The sequence below is a fragment of the Antedon mediterranea genome, chromosome 5 (genome assembly GCF_964355755.1).
Source record: "Antedon mediterranea chromosome 5, ecAntMedi1.1, whole genome shotgun sequence".
Classification (NCBI taxonomy): Eukaryota; Metazoa; Echinodermata; class Crinoidea; order Comatulida; family Antedonidae; genus Antedon; species Antedon mediterranea.
Window position 1 is genome coordinate 9,247,920 of NC_092674.1, and position 8,694 is coordinate 9,256,613.

General features: G+C 34.3%; 1 pseudogene; it reads right to left on the bottom strand.

Annotated features, from left to right (window-relative positions):
- Window positions 1–3,248: 3,248 nt before the first annotated feature.
- On the bottom strand, window positions 3,249–8,001 carry LOC140049665 (uncharacterized; annotated as a pseudogene).
- Window positions 8,002–8,694: the final 693 nt, after the last annotated feature.

An 8,694-nucleotide genomic window follows, 5' to 3' on the forward strand; every position in this document is an offset into this window, starting at 1 on the left:
CCTATCTCCTCCTACGATAATTGTTTTTAATGGCTGAAAACCGGTTGAACAGCTCGAGTACAGCATCATAATGTTGAAGACAGGCCGATTTTTTTAAAAAAATACTATTTTGATAGATTTAATATACGTTTATACAAATGTATTGATTTGCGATGAATGGAACATTCCAATCTCTGTTCCACAAGTGTCTATTCCCTCAGGCGTCGTAAAGGCAAGTACTGTATACTCATAACAGAAATTCGATCCATTTTTTTTTCAACCAACCCAACCATTTCAATCTGTGCTGCAGAGGTTGGATATACATTTTTTAAACAGATAATGAGCTAGCGCTTTCACTCGCCGTATATTATGTACACATCTTTATTATTGCAGTTAAACCACCCACATCATCGCCCTTCCCTCACTGGCATGAGTAGCGTTGTAAAACCAGTAGTACATCACATGCCCTAAACGCAGAACAACTTCGGAGGGTAGGGTAGGAACCAACTTAAGTATGAATTGGCTCTAAGAAACAACTGAAAACCATTATGCCTACTAATTAAGTTGAGTTAGATAATTTAATATTTATTGACCATTAAATCGAATTTATGATTTTGCCCGAATAGAGGTGGTTTTCACAAATTGTTTTAAACTAGATGGTACGCTCGCTTCGCTCGCGTACCATCTAGGTCGTGCCCACAGATGGTTCTCGAATACATAATAATTTCAGCGTTAAAAAACTGGCGATTTCAAATGTACGTATCGCAGGACAAATACATGTCGTTTACAGGAACGAATAAATAGACAATGTGATTTATGTACTCAACTAAAATTAGCACCCTGGGAATTAATTCCGAAAGAGAAACTTGTCACAAAATGAGACCAATTGTTTAAGTCAAATTTAAACAAACTTAATTTGTGTTTTGTATGTGAAGAGGATGGGTGCAAAGAGGAAAAATTAAATATATTCTTTATCTATTTAGTAACGAAATATTAATTGTTTTCATGTTTTACAAATAATATACCACTAAACACAGTAAAACATTGCGATGTAATACTTTGTTGAAACTATCACCGTCCAAGTCGATTGAAATAGTACAGTACATGTAACGATACATCACTACGACGTGTATATGTTTATATAATGTAAAACAATTTGTGAAAACCACCTCTATTCGGGAAAAATCATAAATTCGATGTAATCGTCAATAAATATTAAATTATCTAACTCAACTTAATAAGTAGGCCTAATGGTTTTCAATTTTTTCTTAGAGCCAATTCATACTTAAGTTGGTTCCTACCCTACCCACCAAAGTTGTTCTGCGTTAGGGCATGTGATGTACCGTAGGCCTATCCTCTACTGGTTTTACAACGCTACTCATGCCAGTGAGAGAAGGGTGATGATGTGGGTGGTTTAATTGCAATAATAAAGATTTGTACATAATATACGGCGAGTGAAAACTCTAGCTCATTATCCGTTTAAAAAAATGTATATCCAACCACTGCACAGATTGAAAAAAAAAATGGATCGAATTTCTGTTATGAGTATACAGCACTTGCCTTTACGACGCCTGAGGGAATAAACACTTGAGGAACAGAGATTGGAATGTTCCATTCATCGCAAATCAATACATTTGTATAAACGTATATTAAATCTATCAAAATAGTATTTTTTTAAGAAAATCGGCCTGTCTTCAACATTATGATGCTGTACTCGAGCTGTTCAACCGGTTTTCAGCCATTAAAAACAATTATCGTAGGAGGAGATAGGAAAATGCGAAGCATCCTCGTATTATTGTCTGCGGGTATTTTTCAAGACGGACATCCATTAGACAGTGTATACCACGATCGAAAAATACCCCTATTTGGGGCAAATCGTTGAACCTAAATTCGTTTTAATCGTCAATAACTAATTATCGAACTCAATTTAATTAGTAAACAGGGTTACATCAGGTGGTTAAAATCAGTACCGAAAGTACGAACCAACTTTATATACCATCGAGTAAACATTCTAGAAATAAGGCGCGATTTACCGAATTTTGCCCTTACGTAAATTTATATATAGATTATATAAACATATTATACACGTCGTAGTGATGTATCGTTACATGTACTATACTATTTCAATCGACTAGGACGGTGATAGTTTCAACAAAGTATTAAATCGCAATGTTTTACTGTGTATAGTGGTATATTATTTGTAAAACATGAAAACAATTAATATTTCGTTACTAAATGGATAAAGAATATATTTAAAAATTGTTCTTCTTTGCACCCATCCTCTTCCCCATCTCTCAACCCTAAATGTTACATAAAAAACAAAAATTAAGTTTGTTTAAATTTGACTTAAACAATTTGTCTCATTTTGTGACAAGTTTCTCTTTCGGAAGTAATTCCCAGGGTGCTAATTTTAGTTGAGTACATAAATCACAGTGTCTATTTATTCGTTCCTGTAAACGACATGTATTATTGTCCTGCGGTACGTACATTTGAAATCGCCAGTTCTTTAACGCTGAAATTATTATGTATTCGAGAACCATCTGTGGGCACGACCTAGATGGTACGCGAGCGAAGCGAGCGTACCATCTAGTATCTACAATTTATCTTCTTGCATAATAAGTTAAAAAAAATGGGGGTCACCTTCGATCTTGAGGAGCTATAATAGATTAAAAATAGGCATAATTTTGACAATATTTTGTAACTTTTTCAACTGAAACGCGTGCAAATGGTATAAATCAACGTGTTCGTATGACGTCATTTTAAATTGAAATGATGTCAATCTTTTTTAAAATGACTAGGAAAGGCTGTAAAATCATAATTCAAGAGAAGAACACATGATTTTCATGCTCCGTCCGCACCTTTTTACATGCTCAAAATGTCATGATCAGCGTAAAAAGTTGATTAGAAATTAATTTTGCGCATTTTGAAATTTTAAATGCGCGTGCGCGCGTAACTTCTTGTGAAACATGCCATTTTTAATCAATAGAAAGTTCGCCCGTGATATGACTTAAATTTTCACCAAGTGTCAATAAAAAATGACTTTTGGTTTATAATCTATGATCAATCATTGAAATTCGTAAAATCGCGCAAGTTGCGGATAACCAAAAAGAAAAAAGTATATAAAATGTATATTAATGGATTAATAGATTTAAAGTTAGTAGATAAAATTAAAACAGAAAAGCTAAACAATTATAAAACTCACTACAACAAAACAGGCTTAAATTAAGAAACTAATCTTTTGAAATTGTTTAGGGAAAGAGCATTTTGTGTTTATATCAATTTCGTTCCAAATTTTGGCTCCATGGTAAGAAAAACACAAACAGTGTATGATTGTCAATGAACTTTAAAACCCCTAATTATTTGACAAATATGTGAAATTGGCAGGGAATGTCTAAAAATCTATATTATATTGTAGTTACTAGCAATTTATTTGAAAAGAAGTCTTCTCATTAGTTTGCAAAGTATAGAAAAATCTTCAAACTCCCACTTTGTTTAAATTTCCACAAAGTTCACAACATTCATAATGGTGCCTCTCCTGTGTGTATGGTTAAATTTCTTTTCACTCATTCAATGGTGCCACTCTCCTGTGTGTACTCTCAAATGCATTTTCAAATTCCTATTCTGTTTAAATTTCTTCCCACAATGTTCACATTCATAAGGTGTCTCTCCTGTGTATATTCTCAAATGCATTTTCAAATTCCAACTTGTTTTAAATTTCATGCCACAATGTTCACATTCATATGGTGTCTCTCCTGTATGTATACGTAAATGTATGTTCAAATTCCCCCTTAGGTTAAATTTCTTTCCGCAAAATTCACATTCATATGGTGTCTCTCCTGTGTGTATTCTCAAATGCGTTTTCAAATTCCCACTTGTTTTAAATTTCTAAAAAGTAAATTTCATGCCACAATGTTCACATTCATATGGTGTCTCTCCTGTGTGTACTGTTAAGTGGTTTTTCAAATGCCCATTCTGTTTAAATTTCTTCCCACAATGTTCACATTCATAAGGTGTCTCTCCTGTGTATATTCTCAAATGCATTTTCAAATTCCAACTTGTTTTAAATTTCATGCCACAATGTTCACATTCATATGGTGTCTCTCCTGTATGTATACGCAAATGTATGTTCAAATTCCCCCTTAGGTTAAATTTCTTTCCACAAAATTCACATTCATAGGTGTCTCTTCTGTGTGTATTCTCAAATGCATTTTCAAATTCCCACTTGTTTTAAATTTCTTGCCACAATGTTCACATTCATATGGTGTCTCTCCTGTGTGTACTGTCAAGTGGTTTTTCAAATGCCTATTCTGTTTAAATTTCTTTCCACAATGTTCACATTCATATGGCATCTCTTCTGCGTGTACTCTCAAATGTATGTTCAAATCCCCTCTATGGTTAAATTCCTTGCCACAATGTTCACATTTATATGGTGCATCTCCTGTATGTATTCTCAAATGCATTTTCAAATCCCCACTTGTTTTAAATTTCTTCGCACAATGTTCACATTCATAAGGTGTCTCTCCTGTGTGTACTCTCAAGTGCATTTTAAAATTCCAACTTGTTTTAAATTTCTTGCCACAATGTTCACATTCATAATTATGGTGTCTCTCCTGTGTGTACTCTCAAGTGCATTTTAAAATTGCTATTCCATTTAAATTTCTTCCCACAATGTTCACATTTCATATGGTGTCTCTCCTCAGTGTGTGTAGTCTCAAGTGCGTCTTCAAACTTCCACGTTCTCTGAATTTCTTTCCACAATGTTCACATTCATAAGGTGTCTCTCCTGTGTGTACTCTCAAGTGCATTTTAAAATTCCAACTTGTTTTAAATTTCTTGCCACAATGTTCACATTCATAATTATGGTGTCTCTCCTGTGTGTATTCTCAAATGCGTTTTAAAATTCCTAATCTGTTTAAATTTCTTCCCACAATATTCACATTCATATGGTGTCTCTCCTGTGTGTATTCTCAAATGCGTTTTAAAATTCCAATTTGTTTTAAATTTCTTGCCACAATGTTCACATTCACATGGTGTCTGTCCTGTGTGTATTCTCAAATGCGTTTTCAAATGTACACTCCGTTTAAATTTTTTCCCACAATGTTCACATTCATAAGGTGTATCTCACGTGTGTACTCTCAAGTGCATTTTAAAATTGCTATTCCGTTTAAATTTCTTCCCACAATGTTCACATTCATATGGTGTCTCTCCTGTGTGTACTCTCAAGTGCATCTTCAAACTTCCACGTTCTCTGAATTTCTTTCCACAATGTTCACATTCATACGGTGTTTCTCCTGTGTGTATTTTCAAATGCGTTTTCAAATTCCCAATTTGTTTAAATTTCTTCCCACAATGTTCACATACATATGGTGTCTCTCCTGTGTGTACTCTCAAGTGCGTCTTCAAACTTCCACGTTCTCTGAATTTCTTTCCACAATGTTCACATTCATACGGTGTTTCTCCTGTGTGTATTCTCAAATGCGTTTTCAAATTCCCACTTTGTTTAAATTTCTTCCCACAATGTTCACATTCATATGGTGTTTCTCCTGTGTGTATTCTGAAATGCCTTTTCAAATTCCTACTATCTTTAAATTTCGTTCCACAATGTTTACATTCATATGGTGTCTCTTCTGTGTGTTTTCTCAAATGCGTTTTCAAATTCCAATTTGTTTTAAATTTCCTTCCACAATGTTCACATTCACATGGTTTCTCTCCTGTGTGTATTCTCAAATGCGTTTTCAAATGTACACTCCGTTTAAATTTTTTCCCACAATGTTCACATTCATAAGGTGTCTCTCCCGTGTGTACTCTCAAGTGCATTTTAAAATTGCTATTCCGTTTAAATTTCTTCCCACAATGTTCACATTCATATGGTGTCTCTCCTGTGTGTATTCTCAAATGCGTTTTAAAATTCCAATTTGTTTTAAATTTCTTGCCACAATGTTCACATTCACATGGTGTCTGTCCTGTGTGTATTCTCAAATGCGTTTTCAAATGTACACTCCGTTTAAATTTTTTCCCACAATGTTCACATTCATAAGGTGTATCTCACGTGTGTACTCTCAAGTGCATTTTAAAATTGCTATTCCGTTTAAATTTCTTCCCACAATGTTCACATTCATATGGTGTCTCTCCTGTGTGTACTCTCAAGTGCATCTTCAAACTTCCACGTTCTCTGAATTTCTTTCCACAATGTTCACATTCATACGGTGTTTCTCCTGTGTGTATTTTCAAATGCGTTTTCAAATTCCCAATTTGTTTAAATTTCTTCCCACAATGTTCACATACATATGGTGTCTCTCCTGTGTGTACTCTCAAGTGCGTCTTCAAACTTCCACGTTCTCTGAATTTCTTTCCACAATGTTCACATTCATACGGTGTTTCTCCTGTGTGTATTCTCAAATGCGTTTTCAAATTCCCACTTTGTTTAAATTTCTTCCCACAATGTTCACATTCATATGGTGTTTCTCCTGTGTGTATTCTGAAATGCCTTTTCAAATTCCTACTATCTTTAAATTTCGTTCCACAATGTTTACATTCATATGGTGTCTCTTCTGTGTGTTTTCTCAAATGCGTTTTCAAATTCCAATTTGTTTTAAATTTCCTTCCACAATGTTCACATTCACATGGTTTCTCTCCTGTGTGTATTCTCAAATGCGTTTTCAAATGTACACTCCGTTTAAATTTTTTCCCACAATGTTCACATTCATAAGGTGTCTCTCCCGTGTGTACTCTCAAGTGCATTTTAAAATTGCTATTCCGTTTAAATTTCTTCCCACAATGTTCACATTCATATGGTGTCTCTCCTGTGTGTACTCTCAAGTGCGTCTTCAAACTTCCACGTTCTCTGAATTTCTTTCCACAATGTTCACATTCATACGGTGTTTCTCCTGTGTGTATTCTCAAATGTGTTTTCAAATTCCCACTTTGTTTAAATTTCTTCCCACAATGTTCACATTCATATGGTGTTTCTCCTGTGTGTATTCTGAAATGCCTTTTCAAATTCCTACTATCTTTAAATTTCGTTCCACAATGTTTACATTCATATGGTGTCTCTTCTGTGTGTATTCTCAAATGCGTTTTCAAATTCCAGTTTGTTTTAAATTTCTTGCCACAATGTTCACATTCACATGGTGTCTCTCCTGTGTGTATTCTCAAATGCGTTTTCAAATGTACACTCCGTTTAAATTTTTTCCCACAATGTTCACATTCATAAGGTGTCTCTCCCGTGTGTACTCTCAAGTGCATTTTAAAATTGCTATTCCGTTTAAATTTCTTCCCACAATGTTCACATTCATATGGTGTCTCTCCTGTGTGTACTCTCAAGTGCGTCTTCAAACTTCCACGTTCTCTGAATTTCTTTCCACAATGTTCACATTCATACGGTGTTTCTCCTGTGTGTATTCTCAAATGCGTTTTCAAACTCCCACTTCGGTTAAATTTCTTTCCACAATGTTCACATTCATATGGTGTCTCTCCTGTGTGTACTCTCAAGTGCGTCTTCAAACTTCCACTTTCTCTGAATTTCTTTCCACAATGTTCACATTCATACGGTGTTTCTCCTGTGTGTATTCTCAAATGCGTTTTCAAATTCCCACTTTGTTTAAATTTCTTCCCACAATGTTCACATTCATATGGTGTTTCTCCTGTGTGTATTCTGAAATGCCTTTTCAAATTCCTACTATCTTTAAATTTCGTTCCACAATGTTTACATTCATATGGTGTCTCTTCTCTGTGTATTCTCAAATGCGTTTTCAAATTCCAATTTCTTTTAAATTTCTTGCCACAATGTTCAAATTCACATGGTGCCTCTTCTGTGTTTATTCTCAAATTATTCCCACAATGTTCAGTTTTGTCTTTGTCTATATCTACATCACTCAGTTGTGTTTTAAAATCATCTTCATATAACACTGTCTCCTGGTAGTGTTCACATTTTAACTTGTCTGTCCGTGCATGTATTCCTAAATGTACCTTCAAATCACTGAACTCAAATTCATCTCCACAATGTTCACATTTATATTTCATGATGTTGGCCTTTCGTTTAATCCTAAATTGTGACAATGTAATAACTGCATAATAATGTATTTACAGATTTTCATATTATTATTATTTTGAATAAAAAGCACACAATGTACTCTAGTAGCTAGATCAACTTTTGTATGCACTTTAAGGTCCAGAGAATTTGACTTCAGAAATTGGTTTAGGGTGGTCAAACAATCATTTTTGGCTTGGTTACACATTTTGAAAATGTGGCGAAAGGTCAAAAGGTCAGGGTGAAAGGTCATAAGACCAAACACCAATATGTCCTTAAATCTCAACAACCACTGCTCACAGCGAAGTAATTTTGGTCTCAAATTGATCAGAAGGTGTACATTTATATTCAGTCTAATGGGACATTTTAGTAAAAAATGACCGGAAATGCCATTTCTGACCTTTGACCCACACCTCAGGGCATGTATGTATCTCCGTAACTATTGATCGTAGACACTTAAATTTGGTCTTAAATTGTTTGAAATAAATATTTATTATTTGTAGCACATTTTTAAAAATGTTACAAAAGGTCAAAGTCAAAGGTTATATGAACAAATAAAAATAGATACTTGTATCTTGGCAACCACTCATCGCATCAAGTCAATTTTAGTCTCAAAATGTTCAGAAGGCATGCTTTCATATTCAATCTAATGGGACATTTTAGTCAAAAATTATCAGAAATGCCAT